The following is a 24,625-nucleotide window of genomic DNA, read 5'->3' as shown; positions in this document are numbered from 1 at the left end:
CCAGGAAGAGATGCTTCATCTCACCTACCTTGCCAGCACTGACCTCTCTGCATGTCAAAAGCAAGATCCCAAGTGACCGTCCATCATTCCTTGCACCATATTAATTTAAGCATAAGACTCAAGCATTCCAATCTAGGAACCATAGACCAATTTCCTCTTCACTGGTTTGTCCAGGGACAGCAAATGCTGATTTTGTCTATTACATGGAGTAAGCTGAGGAACCATGACCTCTTTCAGGTCCATCTTCTCCCACCTCAATGTGGTGGACAGGTCAGAGACATGAGGATATTAAAGTCTAGACTCAAAACAAAAGTAGCAAGATTTTTTCATAATCTCCAAGCAGACTTTTATAGTAAGAATTCTGAAACTATTTTCACTCTTGCTGTCTCTTTGTCTAACTTCAATTGATGAAGTTCCCAAAGATGGAAAACATGATTAATTTAACTCACTCAAACCACTTGATTATATGAAATATAGAAATTGTAATAAACGGCTAAGTCTAATTGAGATCAAGTTCAGATTATTTCTGAAATGTAATCATCTGCATAGAGTATATCCAAAGGGAGAGTAACTTTAAACTATTCTGGATATACCCCTCCCTCACCATTTAACAACTCTTAAGATGGCTCCTTCAATGATTACCTATAATGAAGTTATTGGAAGACTAAAAAATTATAGTTACCATAAAATGGCCTAAAACTGTACCTAATGAGATACTGTAAAATTTCCAAGGACTGAAATGAATTATGGTCAATGAGAGTCACAACTGAAATGGACACTGTGACATAATGAACTGTGCTGATTGATGCAGGAACCAACACATAAAAGAAAGAGTAATGAGCAGTTCTTTTTTTATCCAGTGCAAATGTTCACCGCTGTGTGGAAACTATTTAACACAAGCACAAAGATACATTTTTTTAATTGAAAAAATGGTGGATGGGTAACAAGTGACTGAAATGGGAGAAAAATCCCATTCCTTTGGGATATTTTAAATGTTCCCATTCCGTCTTTTAGAACCTAGAGATATTGCCCAAATCAATGATTAAAGGCACTCATAAAACTATGCTTTTATAAAATCAGCCAGGAATAACAGATTCTCTTGGCATCTTCTAGTGAGATCACAGCCTTTCAGTTTGCACTAGACAGCTACTGGGAAAACAAAACTTGGAGTTCTGGGAATCCTCTCTGAGAAAGTGCAACAGAGGTGAGAGAGATGTCTGGCAAGTAGAAGATTCTTTCTTCAATTACTTTGAGGAATAAAACTTGGTAATCATCATTTGTTAAACATCATTTAACACATATAGGCAGAGGACAACTTAGAATTATTCCCAGGTTTTCTACATCATTAGTCAGAGATACGTTTTTTTTTTTTAATGTAGTGTTTTTGGATATAGAATTATACCAAGGTTTTATCAGTATTTTTACACTTTTCATACATATATATTTGAAATATATGTTAAAATTTGAACATATTAAGATTCAATCAGTCTTGGAAAGAATCGGATCAAGATGTAGGCAGACTAAATGTGGAGTAAAGGGGAAGAGATTAACATCTATCAATTGTATATAAAGGAGAAATTAAATGTCTAGATTACAAGTACATATTAGTGAAAACGATACATGAAGTAAAAATCTCATGTTAGGATAATTACAAAGAGAGGAATTAACAAAGACTATAAATATTGATTCTAATTTACTAGGAAAAGTTTTGTTTGAATGACAAGGTTCCAGAATTTGCTATGTGGTGAAATCTGCGTATCAAACCGATATAAGTTTGTATGCATTGCTAACTCCCTGGGGCTGACCTCCTTTTTCTGACAATCTTACATAATAGGATAAGAAAATTAATAGTTTTAAATTGGAACTTTATTAAGTGAATATCTAAATTAATTAGCCTACATGTATTCACATCTACATTTGCCTCCCATGCTACTGCCACTATTATTTTTTCTTATGTACTTGGTCTAATCATTTTTTAAAAGTAAACTATGAAGCTCTTAAAAGATTTCTCAGAAACCTGAATTTCTTTGACTTTATATTGTTCCAAGAGTTACATTAATTATCTCTTGCCTCAGCACCTCCAAAATAATTAACTTTTTGGGTTGAATCATAATACTTCTTTGCTCCTTTGCCAACTCAAAATGAAAAAAAAAAAACATCAGTTACATGCATACTATGGAGAAATTGGGACTATAGCAAATTATCACCAATGCAGTGGCTTACAAATAATGTAAGATCTGAGGTCAGAAGTCCTAAAACCAATGTGTGTACACAGCTGCATCATTTCTGGGTCTGTAAGCCAGAATCTGTTTGTTTGCTTTTTCCAGCTACTATACTCAGAGTTCTTCAGCTCAAGGGTCCTTCCTACATTTGAAAGACAACACAATACCATCTTTAAACTGTCTCTGTTTCTGATAATGTGCATCTCTTTTAAAGACCACTTCTGATACATTGGGTCAACCCAGATGATCCAGGATAATTTCTAAATCTCAAGATCCTTAATTAAATCACACTTGCAGAGTTCATCTTGCCAAGTAAAGTAACATATTGACATGTCAAGGGATTGGGAAGTGGAATTTGTGAAAGGGAGACATTATTCTTTGTGCAATGGTAGAATTTAAAAACTTGATTCTAAGTTCAGTTTAATAAAAGTCAGACAAAGAAAATAAGATGGATGAAATTAGAGAAAGATTCTTCTGAAAAGAGTTTCAACTTTTGCTGAAATTACAATGAAAAAGGTTACAATAATTCCTATCAGATGCTAAGTAGGGCATAAAGTCTGTTAAGGCAGAAGTGAATGTTTTTCTAGACATTAACATCTTAATTTGGACTGTGAAATATTTAAATAATTTATTGATGTAAATTCACTCTCCTTAACATTATCTGTCTTATGCATTATCTGTCCTGGTACAGATAGGAAAATGAAAATCAGAGAAAAAATAGTGCAGCCCTCTACAGTTCAAAGATTTTGTAAAAAGTACCATTCTAATTAGTAGTATGAGTATGTTCTACTCCAAGCCTTTTGACCACACATGTAATTTATCTTAAGTGTCTGGTTACTAGTGTTTGTCAAGCATTCCCCTACAATCGATCCTATAAATACTTTTCCTATCTCGTGGCATTTATCAGATCACTTTGTTGCTGCAACCCTTTAAGTTGCACCACTTGACTGATTCCTTGGCTAAATTATGATTTCAGTCATTAATTCATTGTACTTATATTTCATTGGCCTAAAAAGGGTTTGAGCTAGACTCTTGATGGGGAGTAGGAAACTTAAAAACTACAAATGAATGCATTTTCACAACTTTTTCCATGTTAACTCATACTGAAAATTATGTTGTTGCTTTAGGGAGATGATACTGGTTACTGATAAGGATCACTGACAGTCAGGTCAGATTTTTGAGGTTGAGACAAAAACTCTACTGTTTATTACCTTGTGACCTTTGCAGATTACCAACACTTTATCTCATGTTTTCCTCACTAAAATGGGATGTTTTAGCCTTTTCCTAATAAATTGTTTTGAAGTTTAAATAAGCCAATTCATATAAAACGCTTAAACTTATACTTCAGCAGATAATTACTATTATTTCCCAAGCTTACTTATTTTTGTAAGACTTATCTCCTAGCCAAAGGCTTCTCACTTATCCTAATAATTGTAATAGTAAGTTTTTAAGGAAATAGAGAGAAGTAGAATGAATTTAGCTAGACACAGATTCTTTGGGGAGAGAATAAAGGAAAGAGAGAAAATAAGTGGAATATGAAAGGAAATTTAGAGAGAGAGAATTAGGGAAATAATTTTTAAAAGAAGCTTTATCAAGATATTGAGACTTTCATCATTGGAAATTTGCACCTTTACATAATCTCTCTTGGTTCTTATTTTTTCCCCTTCCCCTGCCCTCCCTTCAACTCCTCCATCCCTCTCTATTTACAAAGACTTTGTGTCCATTTTTCCATTTTCTCAAATTAATTCCATTCCCTTCTTTCCTTTCCCCTACTCCTCCCACTTCCCCTTCCCTTTGCCCCTTTTCTTCCTATTTCACAATATCTATTATACCTTTTAGTTGTATACCTAAAATGTACCAATGATTAGAATGAAAAATTAATAATGTGAAATAGGAAGAAAAGGTCCAAAGGGGTAGGGGAAGTGGGAGGGGCAGGTGAAAGGAAAGAAGGGAAAGGAAAAATTATAAGAAATGGAAAAAATGGAAACAAAGTCTTTGTAAATAGGGAAGGGTGGAGGGGGTGAAGGGAGGGCTGGGAACGGGGAAAAAATAAGAACAAAGATGCATCATGTAAAGGTACAAGTTCCCAATGAGAAATGTAAATGTATTGTATACCCAAAATGTACCAATAAAAGAATTTTTTAAAAAAAGATGCTGAGGCTTTAGAATTTTTAAGGGAATTTTATTAAATAATAGTTTGTTCTTACTTAAAGTTGCTAGATAATTATTTTTTCATTTATTCACCAAATTATTAAGAAGCTAAAATTATGAGTCATATCCTGTTCTAAGTGACGGAGACTGTCATAAAGAGGAAGGCATCTAGGGTTCTATTTGATCTCTGTTTAGAGTCATGAATATTGACTGAATAATCAGCCATACATCTGTCTAACTACTAATGTGTAAACTGCCATCATTGTAAATGCAGAAGACTTTGATCCACTCAGGATGGTTAACTCAGCTTTTCTTGGGATCTGAAAGATGATTATGGCAGTTACCATAGCTTGTGAGAGCTTGAGGAATAAAGTGGCTGGGATGCACTCCATGTGTTGAGTCATAGTGTGAAATGAGACTAGAAGGTAAAAAGATGTTAGATCATGTAAGGCTATGGAAGTAGTAAAGATCTTGATCCTTATTTATAGAGGATTTGGGCTCTTATAAGAACTTTTATATTATGGAAAGAATCTTCCTCAGAGACTGGAGGAGAAGAGAGTACATGGATGGATGAGGAGGACATCGTCTTGGTGCTGATAAAGCTGACATAGTGAGGGAGGGTGGCGACGCTATCAGTGTGGATGAGTATTTGGAGCTGGATGCCATAGAAGAGTGAAAACATCAGACTCCATTACCAAGGGCAGAATATATGCAAGGATCAGAGAGAAATTAATATGGATCACTCCTAGGTTTCTGGTCTCACTAATTGTATACCTGACCGCTGTACTCCTAGAAGACTGGAGGAGACCAGAAACTGGCATTGGATTAATTTTTACAAATTTGTCTTCAAAATGAAAGTACAGCTGACTTAGTTTTGAAATGATCACCCTAGAATAGAGCCAAGAGTACTGATTACTATGAACATAGGACATTAACATTTACAATCAAGAAGTATTACAAGTTGACCAAACTGACATTGTGATTTGGGAAGAAATGTGAGCAAAATAGAAGACATTAAAAAAAATTTCAGGCAATGTGTTTTATAGTTGTTTGTTTGGGTTTTTTTTTTTTTTGTCTTTATTACATAGAGAAAGCCATGGAAACTTCTATGTAAAATTGTGAAATATTTTCAACTCCATCTTTATGGAAACACAATTTCACAAACAGTAAGAGCTTTCCTTGGCTGGAAAGAGGTCATTATTAGACATGACTGAATAAATTTAAAGTCACTGTGCTGTCCTGCTGCATGATGCTATGACTCTAGAAACTTGACTGGTGCTATGGAATTTGATTATGGTAGAGGATGTTACCTGCCAGACACTGAGGAAATGTGTAGGTAATTCTGTGCCCATAAAAATGAAAGGAGAAAAGGAATTTGGGTTAAGAGAGCAACAAATTCTTTCTATGAAAGATGGATGGAAACAATTAAAGAAGCAAAAAATGCTGCCAGTTGTGTGGAGGTTTACAGGTCCCCGCATTAAGCAACATGGATTCACGTGCAAAATTTATAACAACTCTTTAAAGAAAAAAGGTAGAAATAATCTGTCTATGAGGATGGAGAAAAAAAATTTGCTCTGAGATACTAGTGAACAAGCCACTGTTCTGTAAGATAAATACAAGCTGAATCGAGAATTCTAAATATTAGGTCCTGAGTCACGCAGAAGATGCAGAATCACCCCGCTGCAGACAGGCAACCACCTGGTTCTGCACTACAAAGACACAGAGGATACCAGACCACCAGACCACGGTACTGAGTCCCGCTGCTCCTGGTCCAGAGGAAGGGGCTTCCCAGTCACCATACCTCCCACCACTCCCATCCCAGAGGTAGGGGCTTCTGAGCTGCCATCCTACTGCTCCTGGTCCAGAAGAAGGGGCTTCTCAGCCACCATCCCTCCTGCTGCTCCCAGCCCACAGGAAAGGGCTTTTGGGTCACCATCACTACCACTGCTCCTGGCCCCTGTCCCACCTCTCCCAGCTCAGAGGAGGTAATCTGTGCAGGCACTAACAGCCACCCGCCCCAGTCGAAATGAGAAAACACGTAAAGAAGTCTCAAAACCAGACTTCCAGATCACCTACAGCAACCCAAAAGGGAAATGAGATGGAAGACTCTGATATTCAACCAACTGGACCCACTGAACCGTTGTTTTATGAGTGTCATATCATTTTCAAAGTCTTGCAACTATGGCAAATTGATCATGGTGCTCTCTCATTTTTATACATTGAATTTCATTCACTAATATTTTTGCTTGGAGTTTTTGAATTTATCATCTTGACTGACACTGGCATGTAAATTGCATTTTGAAAAATATCCTCAGATATCTGACTGATGGTTATGGTGACCTTATAAAATATTTTGAATGGATTTTCTATTTTCTGAAAAAGTTTGTATGTTTAGAAAAATTAAAAATGGGAAAACATCTAGATTTGAATTTTTCCTTGGGGATAATTGCATAACATCTTATCCAATTTTTTAAGTAGAGTAAAATTATTCATATTTCCCATTTGTTCCAATGATAAATTTGGAAAATTACATTTTGAAGAAGTTTTTTCATTTTACCTAAATTTATAACTTACAGGAATAAAGTTTTTTATTATACTTATATCATCTTATACTTGTAGAATATACATTTATGCTCATACTTAAAATCTTTATTAGTAATTTCTCTTTTCTTAATCAATTATATTAATTTTGTTCTTTTCAATTTCCTTAAGAGTTAAATTTGTTTTTTCTAAGTCCTTTGCTCACTAGTTTTCTATTTCATCAGTTGTACATTTTATTTTCCTGATTTATTTTTCTGATTTATTTTCTGACAGTTTCTTGAAATGGATTCTTTAATTATAAATATTTCAGGATTTCTTCTTTATCACATTATGCACATGTCTATAAATGTCACTTAGAATTTTTTAGCTGCAGTCTAAAAGTTTCTATCTGTTTTATTTCCATTTTTATTTAGCTTAAAATATTATCTTATTTCTTTGACAATGTGTTTATTCAATGAGCTACCTAGATGTGTGTTGTTTAACTACTAAATAGTTCAAGGTTTCCTTTCTTTTGTTTTTATGATTAGGAGATTAATTCCTTTTTCTCCAGAGAAATATTGTAAATGATTTTTAGACCTTAGGCTTTATAACCCAAGAGGGTTTATTTTGTTAAATATTCTGTATATCCATTGGGAAAAATGTATATACCTGTGTTGTTTAGAATCTTCATGTCAATTAGGTCATTTTTAATAATGGTGTTCAAATATTTTTAAATGCTTCCTGATTCTCTGTTGTTGATAGAGATATGACAAACATCTTATTATGATTGTAGATTTGTGTATTTTTTTTTACTAATTTTGTTAATAGTAGTGCTCTATGTTTTGAAGCTATTTTCAGATAAACCATTAGATTCAACTTGTTTTCATTATAAAATGTTATTCTCACTTCTTGTTTTAGTCTATTTGTATGATTTTAGTATTACTACACACTCTTTCTTTGGTTAATGAGACAGGATGTGTCCTTTTGAATCCTATAACTATGATACTTTCTTATATTTAAGATATGTTCATTGTAATAAAAAAATAATTAGATTTATTTTATCCAGACTGAAAACCCTCATCTCTTAATGTTATTATTTCTATATTTGGATTTAGATTAACTTGCTCATTTATTCCATATTTTCCTTCTGTTCCTATTTCCTTTATTCATCTTTCTTGATTTGTGAATTAATGCAATGTATTTTTAGATATCTCTCCTAAATTAACTTGTTAACTATAGATTGTGTTATTATTATTAGAGAGAGAATATTATTAGAGATTGCAAAATGTATCTTTGATTTATTGAGCTCCACTTAATACTTTATTCCTTCTTGATAGTATAAATTTATCATTATACTTGAGCTTTATTTACTGTATTTCCAACTTTTGAGCAGACTTCATCATGTATTTTTGTTGTACATGCTGCTATTACTGTTTTAAAACAACATTCATTCATATTTTCCAAAATTTAGGAAACGTACTTAGCTGTGGTACATAGTTACACAATTCAAAACTTTTAGCCATTCAGTAAATGCATGAGAACTAGTTAACATTATTTGGTGGTTAAAAAATTCAACTCTGAAATGTAATAGAAGGTCAAAATAACCCGTCATGTATAATTAAAAGATTACTACTAGCAAAGTATAAACTACTATAATGAATTCAAAGACACCAGAAAGTCTTGTGAAATGAATATATCAAGGTGAAGAGTTAAGCCAAAAAAAAAAAAAAAAAATCAGCAACAGAAAAATAAAACAATGACAGAATGACAAGAATAAGTCAATGCCTTTTAGTAATAACTCTCATTGTGAATGGTTTCAACTCATCTATCAAAAGGCAGATTGGAAGAATAGATCCAAAAACAAAACCCAATGGCATATTTCATAGAAGATACACACCTAATGTAAAAAGAAATTCATACATTAAAAATGAAAGTCCAAAACACAATATTCCATGCAACAGGAACCCTGAAAAAAAAGCAGAAGTAGCTATCTTAATTTCATACTAGGTGGACTTCAACCCAAAACCAATCAGCAGAAAAGAAGGTCATTACAATTGGTCACTACAATTGGTCAAGGGAACAATTCAACAGGAAGAGATAACAATCATAAATATATACACCAAACACCAGCACACCCAACTGCATAAAACAAACACTAATGGGCACAAATGATCAGATAAACACCAACATAATTGTGGTAGAGGATCTCAATATCCACTATTATAAAGAGTCAGAGACATGCTGAATCAGCCCGCTGCAGACAGAAAGGTCCTGAGTCGCACAGAACATGCCTAATCAGCCCACTGAAGACAGGCAGGTCTGTGCACACCCTACCGAGGTCCTGAGTCACACATAAGACACCGAATCACCCTGCTGCAGACAGGCAGCCACCTGATTCCACACTACAAAGATGCAGAGGACACCAGACCACCAGACCAAGGTACTGAGTCCCACTGTTCCTGGCCCAGAGGTAGGGGCTTCTGAGCCGTTGTCCCACTGCTCCTGGTCCAGAGGAAGGGGCTTCCAGGCCACCAACCCTCCCACCATTCCTGGCCCAGAGGGAGGGGCTTCTGAGCCACCATCCCACTGCTCCTGGTCCAGAGGAAGGGGTTTCCTGGCCACCAACACTCCAGCTGCTCCCAGCCCACAAGAAAGGGCTTTTGGGTCACCAACCCTACTGCTGCTCCGGCCCCTGCCCCACCGCATCCAGCTCAGAGGAGGTAATCCGTGCAGGCGCTAACATCCCCCTGCCCCAGTCGAAATGAGAAAACATGTAAATAAGTCTCAAAACCAGACTTCCACATCACCTAGAGCAGCCCCAAAGGGAAATGAGATGGAACACTCTGATATTCAACCACTTGGACCCACTGAACTGGCAACAAAAGGGGATCTGGAAAAAATGAAATCAGAAATAATTTCTCAGATAACAGGAGAAATTGTGACCCTAGTGGAAGATATGATTAATAAATCTGGAGAGGAGCTCAGGAATATGATGGAATCCCAACATAAGAAACAAATGGAATCCATAACACAGATGCAAATAGATTTCCAGGACATGAAAAACTCCACTGAAAGTCTACACAGCAGAATGAGCCAATGTGAGGACAGAATGTCAGATATAGAAGATAAGATTGCAATTAATGACCAGGAAAAGAAAAATTGCTTCAAAATTATAAGGGGACATGAGAAATCAATCCAGCAGCTGCTAGATGATGCAAAGAAGAATAACATAAGACTGATTGGGCTCAATGAAGAAACAGGAGAGAGTGGAGATGACATAAAAAAATCTCTTCACAGAAATAATGGCAGAAAACTTCCCAAGCAGGGGAAAAGAGCTTGACATACAGATAAGTGAGGCATATAGGACTCCAAATAGCCTTGATCAAAAAAAATCTACACATAGGCATATAATTGTTAAGATTCCAGAAACACAACAGAAGAACAAAGTTCTCCAAGCAGTCAGAGAAAAGAAACAAATCACATACAAAGGAAAGCCCATCAGAATCACAGCAGACTTCTCAACACAAACCATCAAGGCAAGAAGAGCTTGGAGTGACATATTCCAAGACCTAAAAGAAAACCGCCTCCAACCCAGATTGATGTACCCTGCAAAACTATCTTTCAAAATTGATGGAGAAATAAGATACTTTCATGACCAAGAGCACCTTAGGAACTTCATGAATACCAAACCAGGACTCCAAAGAATTTTACACAATATCCTAGGAACAGACATTGAGGCTCACAACCCCAGGAAGCCAAGCAGAATGAATCCATCTGGCATGACAAGAAATTAAATGTAAAGGGGGAGAACCCAACAAAAAGAAAAAGTCATGGCAATGACAAGTCAATACGTTTCAGTTATAACCATCAATGTTAATGATCTCAATTCACCAATCAAAAGAAATAGACTGGCAGAATGGGTCAAGAACCAAATCCAACAATATGCTGCATACAAGAAACACACTTCATTCAAAAGGAAACTCACAGACTGAAAGTTAAAGGGTGGAAAACAATACTCCATGTGACAAGAACCCCAAAAAAAGCAGGAGTAGCTATCCTCTTGGCAGATCAAGTAGATTTCAAACCAACACTGATTAAGAGAGATGAAGAAGGACACTACATCCTTGTAAAGGGAAGGATCCAAAAGGAACAGATGACAATCATAAATATCTATGCACCAAACACTAGTGCACCCAACTATAGAAAACAAATACTAACGGTCATGAAAAGTCATATATGCACTAATACAATTGTAGTGGGGGACCTCAACACCCCGCTGTCACAAATAGATAGATCAACTAGACAAAAAATAAGTAATGAAATACTAGAACGCAATCGAACTCTTGAACAAATGAACTTAACAGATGTATACAGAGTCTTCTACCCCACAAAATCAGAATACACGTTCTTCTCAGCTGCACATGGGTCATTCTCAAAAATAGACCACATACTCACACACAGAACATGTTTAAGTAAGTGCACTTTTGCACTTACTTAAAAGAATTGAAGTTTTCCCCTGTATGTTATCAGACCATAGTGAGATGAAATTGGAGATCCATAGCAACAGAAACTCAAAAAATTTCATAAACACATGGAAATTGAACAACACACTTCTGAATAAGCAATGGGTCACAGAGGAAATTAAAGAAGAAATCAGACAATTCCTTCAATTAAATGACAATGACAATACAACATATCAGAATCGATGGGACCCAATGAAAGCAGTCTTACAAGGGAAATTCATAGCAGTGAATATGCATATTAGGAAAACAGAATGAGCCCAATTAAATAACCTGATGCTGAACCGCAAGCTTCTAGAAAAAGAAGAGCAGGACAGCCCCAAAGCTCATACAAGGAAGGAAATTATAAAAATGAGAGGAGAAATCAATGCAATGGAGACTAAGAGAATGATACAAAAAATCAATGAAGCCTAGAGTTGGTTCTTTGAAAAAATCAACAAAATTGACAAACCTTTAGCCAACCTTGTCAGAAAAAGGAAAGAAAAGGCCCAAATCCATGCAATTAGGAATGAAAAGGGTGAAATTACAATGGACCCAGGAGAAATCCAGATGATCATCAATACCTACTTCCAGAACCTATACGCCAATAAGATGGACAACACAGAGGAAATGGACAGATTCCTAGATACATATGAATTACCAAAGTTGAACGAAGAAGACCTAAAACTTCTGAACAACCCAATATCAACCAATGAAATTGAAAATGTAATTAAAAACTTATCAACTAAAATGCCCAGGCCCTGATGGCTTCACTGCTGAATTCTACAAGACATTTAGAGAGGAACTGCTGCCACTACTGTTTCAACTCTTCAATGAAATTGAAAGGGAAGCAATACTCCCAAATTCATTCCTGGAAGCAAGCATCACCTTGATCCCCAAAGCAGAGAAAGACCCAACTGAAAAAGAGAACTATAAGCCAATCTCACTAATGAACATAGATGCGAAAATCCTTAATAAGATACTGGCAAACAGAATGCAGAAGATCATCAAGAAGATCATACACCCTGATCAAGTGGAATTCATCCCAGGGATGCAGGGATGGTTCAATATACACAAAGCAATCAATGTAATACACTATATCAATAGAGCCAAGGACAAAAACCATATGATTATCTCAATAGATGCAGAAAAAGCATTTGACAAAATCCAACATGCATTTGTGATAAAAACCTTACAAAAAATTGGAATAGATGGTCTCTACCTCAAACTGATAGAAGCCATCTATGAAAAGCCAACAGCCAATATCATACTAAATGGTCACAAACTGAAATCCTTCACACTCAAATCAGGAACAAGACAAGGATGTCCACTATCACCACTCTTGTTCAATATAGTTCTGGAAACATTAGCTACAGCAAATAGACAAGAGAAAGAAATAAAAGGAATAAAGATAGGTAATGAAGAAGTCAAATTGTCATTATTTGCAGATGACATGATACTCTATATAGAACATCCCAGGAACTCCACCAAAAGTCTTCTAGACTTAATAACCAAATTCAGTCAAGTAGCTGGTTACAAGGTCAACACACAAAAATCAATAGCTTTCCTCTACACAAATGACAGACTCACTGAGAGAGAAGTAGGGCAAATAATTCTTTTTACAATAGCATCCAAAAAACTGAAATACCTAGGAATCATCCTACTGAAAGAAATCAAAGACCTCTTCTCTGAAAACTATGGCACTCTGAAAAGAGAGATTGAAGATGATATCAGAAAATGGACAGACATCCCCTGCTCCTGGGTAGGAAGGATTAATATAGTGGAAATGGCCACACTTCCAAAACTGCTATATAGATTTAATGCAATTCCAATTGAGATCCCAGCAGCACACTTCATAGACCTCGAGAAAACAATCCAAAAATTCATTTGGAACAAGAAGAGACCCAGAATAGCAAAAGCAATTCTAGGTAACAGAGACATGGCAGGGGATATCACAATCCCCAACCTTCAACTCTACTACAAAGCTACTGTGATAAAAACAGCATGGTACTGGCAAAGAAACAGACTTGAGGACCAGTGGAACACATTAGAAGATGCAGAAACCACGCCAGACACACTCGACCATCTCATCTTTGACAAAGGAGGCAAACACCCTCACTGGAGGAAAGATGGCCTCTTTAATAAATGGTGTTGGAAAAATTGGGCTTCAACTTTCAAAGATTAAAACTAGACCTATATCTCTCACCATGCATTAAACTAAAATCAAAATGGATTAAAGATCTAAATATTAAAATAGAAACTCTGAACCAGTTGGAACAGAGGTTAGGTAGAACCCTTGAAGACGTTGGTGTAGGAAAAGATTTTATGAACAAAACCTCACTTGTCCATGAACTGGCACAAACAATCAACAAATGGGATCTCTTCTTATTAAAAGGCTTCTGCACAGCAAGAGAAACCACCAGCAGGGTGAAGAGATAACCCACAATGTGGGAAAACATCTTCACCTGCTCTTCCTCAGACAAAGGTCTACTATCTCAAATCTATAAAGAACTTAAAAAAATCAGACCTCCCAAATTTAAAGACCCAATCCAAAAATGGGCATCTGAAATGAACAGACATTTCTCACACCAACAAGTAGAAATAGCAAGTAAATACATGAAAAAATGTTCAACATCACTGGTCATTAGAGAGATGCAAATGAAAACAATGCTGAGATTCCACTTCACTCCAGAAAGAATGGCTGCTATCATGAAATCAACCAATAACAAATGCTGGTGGGGCTGTGGGGAAAGAGGAACACTACTCCACTGCTAGTGGGAGTGTAGACTGGTGCAAGCACTGTGGAAATCAGTATGGAGATACCTCAAAGAACTAGGACTGGAAGTCCCATTTGACCCCGCTATTCTACTGCTGGGGATCTTCCCCAAAGAATTAAAAGAATCATACCACAGTCATATATGTGTGCCCATGTTCATAGCAGCACAGTTTGTAATAGCTAAAACTTGGAAACAGCCCAAATGCCCATCAACTGGAGACTGGATCAAGAAAATGTGGTGGTTTTTTATAAAATGGAGTACTACTCAGCCATCAAAAATGAGAAATTAGAGACATTTATAGCTAAGTGGATGCACGTTGAGGCGATACTCTTAAGTGAAATCAATGGGACACACATTTGTAAATACTGAATAGTTTCTCTGGTGTGAGAAACTGAAAGTGTAAATAAGGACTAAATGTATAATAGGTCATGTGAAATAGGAAGAAAAGGGGCAAAGGGGAAGGAAGTGGGAGGGCTAGGGGAAAGGATGGAAGGGAATGGGATTAGTATGAGAAAATGGACAAATAAGAACAAACTCTTTTAAATAGGGAGGAATGGAGGGGTTGAAGGGAGGGCTGGGCAAGGGTGAAAAATAAGAACCAAGAGAGACTATGTAAAGGTGCAAATTTCCAATGATGAATGTCATTATATTGTATACCTAAAATGTACCATTGATTAGAATGAATAATTGATAATGCAAAATAGGAAGAAAAGGTCCAAAGGGGTAGGGGTAGTGGGAGGGGCAGGAGAAAGGAAAGAAGGGAAAGGAAAAACCCTGAGAAATGGAAAAAATGGAAATAAAGTCTTTGTAAATAGGGAAGGGTGGAGGGCGTGAAGGGAGGGCTAGGAATGGGGAAAAAATAAGAACCAAGATGCATTATATAAAGGTACAATTCCCAGTGAGAAATGTAATTGTGTTGTATACCTACAATGTACTGATAGAAGAATTAAAAAAAAAAGAATTGTAAATATTAACCTTTAGTAAATAGTGCCAAATAATTTTCTAAGGTGGTTGTACAAATTCCATCCACATCAACAAAATATGACTTGTTGCAGTTTCATAACCTGGCATTGTCAGACCTTTACACTTTGGCCATTCATGCAGCTTTGTTTGGGTTCCATATTGTGGTCTTAATTTGAATTATCATAATGGCTAATGAAACTAAATAACTTGTTTCAATTATACCAGCTATTTGTATACCTTTTTTGGAAATTTTTATTAAAGTTGTTTGCTCATTTTAAAAATTTTTGGCTGTTTGTCTTTCTGTTATTGAATTGTATGAATGTTTACATATTCTGCATATGAATATTTCATTGGACATATGTGTTGAAAATATTTTCTCTCTGTGTCCTTGTGGTTTTATTCTTAGTGGTACCATTTGATTGAGCCATAAATTTTAATAAAGTTCAATTTGCCTATCTTCCTGTTTATGATTAGTGCTATTCTGTTTTCCAAGAATTTTTCCTACACAAATATCATTAAGATAAATGTTCTTAAAGCATTTTCTAGAGATTTTAAGGAATAACTTTGCATTTACCATATTTACACAATTGATTTTTGTGTAGATGTGAAGTCAAGATTCACTTTCTCTATGTGGATATATGATTAATTTGTTTAATGGATCATTCTTTATCTACAGAATCTTTGTGTCAGTTTTAAAGCTGTTATGTACCATATACTATGTGTATGTTTTGAGGCTTTCTATTCTGATATATTGTTTGATTTGTCTATCTGTAGGCTAATTTTAGCTTCATAATAAACCTTCATGTTTGATGGCATGAATCATTCAAACACGCTTCCTTCTTGAGATTATTATTTTTATTGTTCTTAAATATTTACATTGCCATGAAAGTTCAAAACTGGTTTGTGAATTAAACAACTAAAGAACAGTATGCAGAGATTTTGATTGGAATTTCACAGCTTGAACAGAACACTGTGGAGAAAACTGATGCATTTAACATAAGGAGGCTTCTCAATCTGATAAAAGCCATCTATGACAATGAATAGCCAACATCATACTAAATGGTTAAAAACTAAGTTTTCACTCTAAAATCAGGACCAAAACAAGGATGTCCACTATTACCACTCCTATTCATATAGTTCTGGAAAGGTTAGCCACAGCAATTAGACAAGAGAAAGAAATAAAAAGAATAAAGATAGGAAAGGAAGAAGTTAAATTATCATTATTTGCAGATGACATGATATTCTATATACAATACCCCCAAAATTCCACCAGAACACTTCTTGATTTAATAAACAGATTTAGTAGCATAGCTGGATACAAAGTCAGCACTCAAAAATCAATAGCATTCTTGTACACAAATAGCAAACTTACTGAGAGAGAAATTAGGGAAACCACACCTTTCACAATAGCATCCAAAAAATGAAATAATTAGGAAACAATTTAACCAAAGAAGTAAAAGATCTTTGGAACAGCCCCCCCCCTCCAGCTGTGGACAATGCCTCTGAGAAGGTGGGAGTATGAAGCAGCAGTTGGCTGCCACCAGCCAGAGGCGCCATGAGCTGGGTGAAGAGCTGCCAGGCCCAGTGTGAGCCTCTACACAAGTAAGGATGAGATGCGCTAGCTCACAGGTCTTGATGCAGATCTCTATTATGTGAGAAATGTCCTTATTAGTCACTATGCTCTGTCCATTAACCTGTTAGTGCCCAGTGAGACAAATTTCCTGCCCCTCACTTGGTCCAAGATTTTATTTCCATGTGTAAAACAAGACTAGAAATAGAAGTCACCACTACTGTGATAAAAACAACATGATACTGGCAAAAGAACAGACCTGAGGATCAATGTAACAGAAAAGAGAATGCAGAAACAACTCCAAACACACTCAGCCACCTCATCTTTGACAAAGGAGCCAAACACCCTCACTGGAGGAAAGATAGCTTTTTAAATAAATGGTGCTGGAAAGAAAAATAGCTTTCCACATGCCAAAGACTAAAACTAAACCAATGTTTCTCACCATGCACTAAACTAAAATCAAAATCTATCAAAGATCTAAATATTAAAACAGAAACACTAAATCTGCTGGAAGAGAGAATGAGTAGAACACTTGAGGACATAGGAGTAGGCAAAGACTTCATGAATAAAAGCCAGACTGCTATTTAAATACTACAAAGAATCAACAACTGGGACCTCATCTTATTAAAAAGCTTTTGCATAGCAAGGAGAAACCACCAACATGGTGGTGGTTTCCCACAGCATGGGAAAAAATTTTTACCAGCTATTCATCAGATAAAGGACTAATATTTAGAATATATAAAGGACTCAAAAAAATCAAACCTCCCAAATTTAAACACCCAATGCAAAAATGGGCATCTGATGAATTAGTCAGAGCAAATAAATATTTGAAAAAATGTTCAGGGCCAGGGATGTAGCTCAGTGTTGCTGCACCTGCCTGGCAAGCACAAGGTCCTGAGTTCAATTCCTGGTACCATAAAAGAATGGCTATTAATCAAGAAATCAACCAATAACAAATGCTGGTGGGGCTGTGAGGAAAAAGGAACCCTTCTCTACTGTTGGTGGGAGTGTAGATTTCCACCTCTGTGAAAATCAGTGTGAGGATTTCTCAAAAATCTAAAACTAGAGATTTCATTTGACCTAGCTGTACCTCTTCTTGGTACCTTCCTGAAAGAATTAAAAACATCATACTGCAGCAATATATGCATACCCATGTTTACACTAGCATAGTGTGTAATAGCTAAATCTTGGAAATAGCCCAAATGGCCATCAACTGACAAGTGGATAAAGAAGATTTTTTTTTTTTTATATGATGGAATACTTCTCTACCATAAAGAAGGATGAGTTACAGACATTCATAGCTAAATAGATGGAACATTCATAGCTAAATAAATAGACCATACTCCTAAGTGAAATAAATTGGACACATGTTTAAATATGGCATTGTTTCTCTGGTGTGAGAAACTGAAAGTGGAAGCAAGTACTGAAATGTATAATCAATGTTGAGAAATGGGAAGAAAGTTTTCAAATGGGAAAGGGAACAAGGGAAGAGGGAGGGAGAGAGAAAAGACAGGACAAGAAAAAGTGAAAATAGAAGGAAAAAATGGAAACAAAGCTTTTGTACATAGGGAGGGAAGGGGGCTTGGGGGAATGGGATAAAATAAAATTTATTTAAAAAAGAAGTAAAAGATCTTTACGTGAAAAACTATGTACTCTGATAGAGCAGATCAAAGAACATATCAGAAAATGGAAAGCTATCCCTTGTTTGTGGGTAGGAAGAACCAACATAGTAAAATGGCTATACCCCAAAAATTGTTATACAGACTTAATGCGTTCCCATTCAGAATACCAATAACATATCTCACAGAACTAGAGAAAACATTCCTGAAATTCATTTGGAACCAGAAGAGACCCAGAACAGCAAAAACAATTGTGGACAAGAAAGGCAAGGCAAGGGGTATCAAAATCCCTGACTTGAAATTATTTACAGAGGTAGTGAGATAAAAACAGCATGGTAATGGGGGGAGAAAACAGACCAAAGGATCAGTAGAACAGAGTAGAAGATCCAGAAGCGACTCCAAACACACTCAGCCACCTTATCTTTAACAAAGGGGCCACACACCTTCACTGGAAGAAAGACAACCTCTTTAAGAAATAGTGCAGAAAAATCTAGCTTTCCACATCCCAAAGACTAAAAATAAACCAGTGTCTTTTACCATGCACTAAATTAAAATCAAAATCTATCAGAGATCTAAATATGAAAACAGAAATACTAAATCTGCTGCAAGAGAGAATAGACAGAACTCTTGAAGATGTTAGTATAGACAAAGTTTTTTTGAAGAAAATCTCAATCTCACAGAAAATATAAGGAATCAATAAGTGGGATTTATCTTATTAAAAAGATTTTGTACGGCAAAAGAAATCACCAATAGAGCAAAGAGACAACTAACAGAGTGAGAAAAAAAATGTTTGCCAGCTGTTCCCCAGTCAAAAGGCTGTTATCTAGAATATCTAAAAAGCTGAAAAAAAAATCAAACCTCCTAAATTTAAAGACTCAATACAAAAATGTGCATCAGAGATGAACACACATTTCTCAGATGAAGAAGTACAAATTTCAAATAAATATATGAAAAAATATTCAACATCACTGGTCATTTGAGAGATGTAAATTTATTTGTTTAGCTTAGGTTTTTGGTTTTTTAAGACAGCATCTCTGAACTTTGTAGTTCAGGCCTGCCCTGAACTCACTGTGCAGCCTAGGCTGGCTTTAAACTCCTGGCAGTCCTCTTGCCTTACCCTCCCAAGTGCTGGGATTACAGGTGTGTGCAATCATGATGAAAATTTAAGCAATGCTGAGATTCCACTTCACCCCAGAAAGAATGGCTGCTATTAAGAAATCAACCAATAACAAATGCTGGCGGGGCTGTGGGGAAAAAGGAGCCCTTCTCCACCATTGGTGGGAGTGTAGACTGGTGCAATCACTGTGGAAATCAGTGTGGAGATTCCTCAAAAAACTAGGACTAGAAATTCCATTTGACCTAGCTATTCTTCTTCTGGGTATCTTCTTAAAAGAATTAAAAGCATCATACATACTGCAACAATGTATGTGCATCTGTGTTTATAGTGACACAATTTTTAATAGTTAAATCTTGGAAACAACCCAAATGCCCATCAACCAATGAATAGATAAAAACGATGTAATTTTTTTTATATAATGGAGTACTACTCAGCCATAAAGAAGGATAAACTTGAGACATTTATAGCTAAATGTGTGCATCTCAAGACTTTACTTTTAAATGAAATAAATTGGACACACATGTAAATATTACATTGTTTCTCTGATATTAGAAACTGAAAGTGTAAAAAAAGACCAAAATGTATAATCGATAATGTGAAATAGGAAAACAAAGTTCAAATGGGAATGGACACTAGGGAGGGGGAGGGGGAAAGGAAGAAAGGGAAAAATGAGAAAAGAAAGATAAAACAGAAACATAGTTTTTGTAAATGAGGAGAAGAAGGGTAGAAGGGAGGGGAGGGGAATGGGAAAAATAAGAATTAATATATATCATATACAGGTACAAATTCCATATGATGAATGTGATCAGTATGTACATCTTAGTTGTACCACTAAACTTAATTAAAAATTAAAAATAAAACACAGAGGTTTTACACTTACATTAAAAAAACAAATCTCAAAGCAATAACCTAACTTTATAATTTATGAAACTATAAATGAAGAAAGAATTAAATTTAAAGCAAGGGGAAAATAAAAAAGACTAGACAAGAGATAAACTTAAAAATTTACATAAGTAAATGGAAAATATCATTAAAATTGAATTAAGAATAGATAAATAGAGAAAACTAAGTAAGCCAAAAGTTTGCTTCTTAAAGAGAACACAACTGGTATAATTTTGTAATACATTTTAGTAATAGATACTGTTTCATTACTCTCCTTTAGTAAGAATTTCTTAGTTTTTTTATGTTTATCTTTCTCTATAATCAGAGGATAAAAATATTTACTTTAAATGAGTTGGAAATTTTACAGGCATGGTATTATATTTAAATATTGATTTGGGGAACCAATGTATACTTATCAAATTTTTACTGTGCTGAATCTTTAAATGTGAAAGTTATAAAATATACTAATATAGTACTTCTATAATAATATTTTATCATCATCAACATTATTATATAAGCTTACACATTGTTAGAATTTTTCTTAGATATTTTTGTTACCATTAAAGTGTGATTTTTCTTTCATTTTTCTATTTGTTACATGTAGAAAAAGTAGCAATTTTTATGTCAATATTCAACCTAATCACCCCAACATATTATTTTATATTTTCCATAAGTGTTTTAATTTACTCTATTTGATATTCCTGGTATAAAATTATATTTTAAATAATGTTACTCTCCCTATTTTCAAATTTAAGATAAATTCCCCCCCTTTTTTTGGCTATAATTGACTAGTTCACCTAAACTCTGTTAAATAAGAGAGATAAAATGATATACAAGCATCTTTGAACTGTATTTAATGGAATATATATTTCTAGGACATTAAAATAAAAATTAGTATATAAAATGAAATTGTCATTTCATAACATTCTTCAGTTTTTGATACAATTGCATATGAATTTATTAGATGATAAGTGATAATTACTTTTTTCTCCTAGATTATAATAGAAGATTATATTCATATTTTTCTGTTATATCATGATACTGCCCTGCTTGGAACATTAATGATAAATCATACATTCTTGTTCTACTGTGTTTTGCTAGAGAATACGTACAGATTATATCTTCCTTTACCTGTTGTTTTGTCATTCTATATTAGAGTTATTTCTTTTCTTCTTTTTATTAGTATATGTTTGAAGTACATAATGATTACAATCATAGTAGGGGGTTGTTATAAGTACATAGCACATTTTAATTTTTTTTACTTCTCTTTCCCCTCCTTTCTCCATATCCTTCCTCTATCTCTAGACCCCCTTCTCATTTGCAAAAATTCTATCTCCATTTTCTATTATCTACATTTTTATTTCTCTTTAAATTATTTATATTGGGGTGTCACATATTAGAGATACCATGTGATCTTTGACTTTTGGTGACTGACTTATTTCAGTTAGCATTATGGATGTAAGGATCCATCCATATTTCCACAAATGGATCAAATTTAACTTTCTTTATGGCAGAATAATACTCTATTAGGTAAAAATACATTTTCTTTATGCCCTCATTTCTTAATGAATATATAGCCTGCTTCCAAGATTTGCCTATTATTTCTGCTGATATAAACTTAAATAGGCATGTATCACTCTAATGTTTTTAACCCTTTCAAGTGGATACTTAGAAGAATAATAATTGGGTTAAAAATTTTAAGTTTTTGAGAAAAACTAATTTTAGTTTTTAAAAAATTCACTGATTTCCTCAGTGGTTTACTAATATACAGTCCAACTAACAATGCGGGTTCATTACGTCCCCCACAGCTTCACCATTATTTATTATTTGACTTTTTGATGATAGGCATTCTTTCTGGAGTAATATAGAATCTCAATGTTGTTTTATTTTGCATTTCTGCAAAGGCCAGATATGTTGAACATTTTTTTAATGTATTTAGTGGCCATTTGTACCTCTTTTCATTTTAATTTTGTTTATTCATTTAAATTACTCATTTTTTATTTGGTCTTCTAGTGATCTGATTTTGAGTTCTTTATATATTCTAGATATTAGACTCTATCTTAGGAGTATCTGGAAAATTTTTTCCCGTTCCATATTTTGTCTCTTCACTCTAATAATTGTTTTCTTTGCTGTGTAGAAGTTTTTGTTGATTCTTGATGTTATTTCTTATACAAATTGTTATGTTCAGAATATCTTCACTTATGCCTATGTCTTCAAGAGTATTACCTATTTTATCTCCCAGTAGATTAAATATTTCTGTTTTAATATATATGTCTTTCATCTACATCAATTTTATGTTAGTACTTGGTGGAAGATATGAGTCTAGATTTTACCTTCTGCACATGTATAGCCAATTTTCCTAGCACCATTTGTGAAACAGGCTATCTTTCATGTAACATAAGTGTTTAGCTCCTTCAGCAAGGGTTAATCGGCTTAATGCGCCTGGAGTTGTTTTATCATCCTCTATTTTGTTCCATTGATTTGCATGTCTGTTTTGGTGCTGGTCCCATGCTGGTTTTGGTGCTGTAGCTTTGTAATATAATTTGAAATTGTTGTGTTCTCTTGGCCCAGGACTGCTTTTGGTATTCTGGGTGAGTTCTGGATCTACATAAATTATAGGATTGTTTTTCTAGTTCTGTAAAAAAATATTGTTGGTATTTCAATTGTGTTTGCATTAAATCTGAATATTAGTTTTCGTAGTGTAACCATTTTGACAATATTCATTTTTCCTATCCATGAACAGGGGATATCTTTCCGTTATCTGATGTCTTCTTTGATCTCCATTTTCAGAGTAAAATAGTTTCTGTTATAGAAGTATTTGATTTCCTTGGTTAGGTTAATTCCTTATTATTTAAATTTTCTTGAAACTGTCATGAATGGTACTGTTTTTCTAATTTCTCTTTCAACAGGCTCATTATTGGGGTATAGGAACATTACAGACATTCCTCGTTTAATGAGCGTGTTTTGTTCCTGTGACTAGGTATTTAAATGAATTGGTTTCTAAATGAAGAATTATATATTGTGTGTAAATTACAATATTCAGAACAAAGAAATAATCAAAGGAAACTCTAATTTGATGACTTTGCTTTTATTTGCATATATAACATAAAACTACATATATAGCCTATATATGGTAGATATATGTATATTCTACATACATAGAGTAATGTATTGTACTGTAAAGGACAATTAGCAAAAAGTAAAGAACTATACTGTAGAAGAAGCCACTATAAGGCCGCACTACTCTTCACATGCCTGTATCATAAGTCTGAATGCAGCTCCAATTCCCAAGAGTACCCTTTGATGATAAGTCTGAAGAGTCGTTAGACAGGTATGTCAATGAATGAGAAATATCTGTATTGATTTTTGTGTGTTGACTTTTTTAGCTTGCAACTTTGCTGAATTATTTGATTAGTTCTAGGAGGTTTTGGTGGAAGTTTTGGTGTCTTACATAAAGTATCACATCACCTGTCAATTAGGATAGTCTGACTTCTTTCTTATATGAATCACATTTATTTCTTTGTCTTGCTAATTACTTTGGGTAGTATTTTGAGTATTATATTTATTTTTTTAAATTAATTTTATTGGTACATTGTAGGTATACAGTATAATGACATTCATCATTAGAAATTTGCACCTTTACATAATATCTCTTTGTTCTTATTTTTTCCCCATTCCCCTGCCCTCCCTTCAACTTCTCCATCCCTCCCTATTTATAAAGACTTTGTTTCCATTTTTTCATTTTCTCATATTAATTTCATTACCTTCTTTCCTTGCCCCTACCCCTCCCACTTCCCATTCCCCTTTGCCCCTTTTCTTCCTATTTCACTTTATCTATTATACCTTTTAGTCCTTATTTACACTTTCATTTTCTCACACTAGAGAAACTATTTGGCATTTACACATGTGTGTCCTATTTATTTCACTTAAGAATATTGCCTCAGTGTTCATCCATTTAGCTATAAATGTCTCTAATTTCTCATTTTTATGGCTGCATAGTACTCCATTTAATTTTTTTTAAAACACCATGTTTTCTTTAACGAGTCTCCAGTTGATGGGCAATTGGGCTGCTTCCAAGTTTTAGCTATTACAAATTGTGCTGCTATGAACATGGGTGCACATATGTCTCTTGGTATGATTCCTTTAATTCTTTAGGGAAGATACACAGCAGAGGAATAGCTGGGTAAAATGGGACTTCCAGTCCTAGTTCTTTGAGGTATCTCCATACTGATTTCCACAGTGGTTGCACCAGTGTACACTCCCACCAGCAGTGGAGCAGGGTTCCTCTTTCCCCACACCCCTGCC

This window comes from Heterocephalus glaber, unplaced genomic scaffold, assembly GCF_053883595.1.
Source record: "Heterocephalus glaber isolate CG9 unplaced genomic scaffold, H.glaber_assembly_v1.0 deba00000347, whole genome shotgun sequence".
NCBI classification, from domain to species: domain Eukaryota; kingdom Metazoa; phylum Chordata; class Mammalia; order Rodentia; family Bathyergidae; genus Heterocephalus; species Heterocephalus glaber.
This window is presented reverse-complemented; position numbering follows the sequence as displayed.